The sequence below is a fragment of the Triturus cristatus genome, chromosome 10 (assembly GCF_964204655.1).
Source record: "Triturus cristatus chromosome 10, aTriCri1.1, whole genome shotgun sequence".
NCBI classification, from domain to species: domain Eukaryota; kingdom Metazoa; phylum Chordata; class Amphibia; order Caudata; family Salamandridae; genus Triturus; species Triturus cristatus.
This window is the reverse complement of record NC_140593.1, coordinates 379877906-379880478: the sequence shown is the minus strand read 5'-3', so window position 1 is coordinate 379880478 and position 2573 is coordinate 379877906. Positions and strand designations below refer to the sequence as shown.

General features: G+C 61.8%; 1 non-coding gene across 1 annotated transcript; it reads right to left on the bottom strand.

Moving 5' to 3' along the window:
* Positions 1–2106: 2106 nt before the first annotated feature.
* Positions 2107–2260, bottom strand: LOC146789466 (5.8S ribosomal RNA). The gene has a single exon (XR_014970242.1). It is a non-coding gene; the product is annotated as a 5.8S ribosomal RNA (ribosomal RNA).
* Between the last annotated feature and the right edge of the window lie 313 nt (positions 2261–2573).

The window sequence follows — 2573 nt, the reverse complement described above, 5'->3', positions numbered from 1 at the left end:
TAGCCCCCGCGGCTCTCAGCACCAGCGATGGTCGGGTATGGGCCCGACACTCCAGCACCATCCATCTTCAGGGCTAGTTGATTCGGAAGGTGAGTTGTTACACAATCCTTAGCAGAATCCAACTTCCATGGCCACTGTCCTGCTGTCTATATCAACCAACACCTTTTCTGGGGTCTGATGAGTGTCGGAATCAGGCACCTTAACCCGGCGGTCGGTTCATCCTGCAGCGCCAGTTCTGCTTACCAAAAGTGGCCCACTAGGCACTCGCATTCCATGCCTGGCTCCACGCCAGTGAGCCGGGCTTCTTACCCATTTAAAGCTTGAGAATAGGTTGAGATTGTTTCGGCCCCAAGACCTTTAATCATTCGCTTTACCAGATAAAACTGGGGGCTCCGAGCGCCAGTTATCCTGAGGGAAACTTCGGAGAGAACCAGCTACTAGATGGTTGTATTAGTCTTTCGCCCCTATACCCAGGTCGGATGACCGATTTGCACGTCAGGACCGCTACGGACCTCCACACGAGTTTCCTCTGGCTTCGCCCTGCCCAGGCATAGTTCACCATCTTTCGGGTCCTATCACGCACGCTCATGCTCCACCTCCCCGAGGGAGCGTGCGAGACGGGCCGGTGGTGCGCCCGCTGCTGGAAGCATGGCGGGATCCCACCTCAGCTGGCGCACGCCGGCCCTCACCTTCATTGCGCCACAGGGTTTTGCTCGACCATCCGACTCACGCATGTGTTAGACTCCTTGGTCCTTGTTTCAAGGCGGGTCAGGTGGGTAACCGACATCACCGCAGACCCCTGGCACCTGGCGTGGGCCTCACCGCCCGGCGTCGCAATGTGGTCGGGCGCAGTCCACCCCAGTCGACAGTCGCGCCGGGAGCAGGGGGCCCTCTTCCCCGCTCTAGCGCACCCCGAGGGGTGGCCAGGAGGGGGGGCCCGGGGGAGGGGGCAGAGGCGGTCAAATCTCCATCGGCCCCGCGGACCCAGAAAAGCTGCTGCCAGGGGGGCTGTAACACCCTCTGCCATAGCGGAGAGCTACCTGCCACCCCGAAGCCGTCCCAGCCGACCCGGAGCAGGTCGAGGCGCACCGCCATGGAGGAAATACGTCCTGCGGGGGCCGTATAGGGCCCAGGCGCTGGTTCCGCAGAGGGGCTCCGGAACTCCCGGGCCACCGACCTTCCTGCCGTGTTGAATCCTCCCGGCGGACTACACGGACCACACCTGTTTACCTCTCGACTGTTTCATGCCTTCTTGAACTCTCTCTTCAAAGTTCTTTTCAACTTTCCCTTACGGTACTTGTTGGCTCTCGGTCTTGCGCCCGTATTTAGCCTTAGATGGAGTTTACCACCTGCTTTGGGCTGCATTACCAAGCAACCCGACTCCGAGAAGACCCAATCCCGGCACACCGGGTGCCGCTACCAGCCTAACATCGTCGGTGGGGTAAGCCTCAATCAGAAGGACTTGGGCCTCCTCACTCAAGCGCCGTGGAGTCGGTCCTCTGTACGCCACATCTCCCGTGCCCGCCGCTGGCCGTGGATTTGGCGCCGGGCTCTTCACTTGCCGTACTGGGGGAATCCTGGTTAGTTTATTTTCCTCTGCTTAGTAATATGCTTAAATTTAGCAGGCTGCTACGTCTGACCTGAGGTCGTAGCCTAAAAAAATGCCGAAGCGTCAGGGGGAGCCGCCGGGGGAGGCCAGGCCCCTGCCGGAGCAGGGGCCTGGCGTCCCGGCTGTGCACGCACCCTCTTTTTTGCCGGATTGGATCTGGCGGGCTTTCACCCTACCCGGGAAGCCGGTCGCAGAGGTGGGCGCCCAAGGCACGTGCGTGTGGGCAGCTGGTGGGACACCACAGACAGCCACATGCGGCACACAGCCAGGTGCCCCGGGATGGGCCCAGGGCGGACCGTCGCTGCCCCCCCTCCCCACCGAGGCAGGGAAGCGGGGCTGGGCACGCCAGGGGCATATCTCGGCAGCAGGACCCAGTGAGGGACCCACCACGGGCGATCGGGGGGTCTGACCTTGTGGGGGGACAAAGGGAAGTGGAGCTAACCCTGCGACAGCCCCAGCTGCGTCCCGGGGAAGCCCTGGGGCGATTGACGACCGAGCAACTCTCAGACAGGCGTAGCCCCGGGAGGAACCCGGGGCCGCAAGGTGCGTTCGAAGTGTCGATGATCAATGTGTCCTGCAATTCACACTGATTTTCGCAGCTAGCGGCGTTCTTTATCGATGCACGAGCCGAGTGATCCACCGCCAAGAGTCACAGGCAACTTTCGAAAACATTTGCCCACCTGTGGGTGCAGGAGAGGCAGGAGGAAGGTGACGCCATCCATCCACCGCCTGCACGGCGAGACGGTCCGGGTGCCCCGTTCAAGGCTTCCCCTCTGGGAGTCAGACTGCACCATTGGGAGGAAAAAAACATTACCAGGCTCTCGGCCCAGGAGTCTTCCCCCACCCACCGCGAGCGAGAAAGGGGGCTCCCGGAGCGAGAGTAGCAGGCAGCAGCCCCACCGCCGCTGGTCCCTCCCAGGGTAAACGGGAGGGACCGCACGAGACTTCAAACCCCTCAGCCACA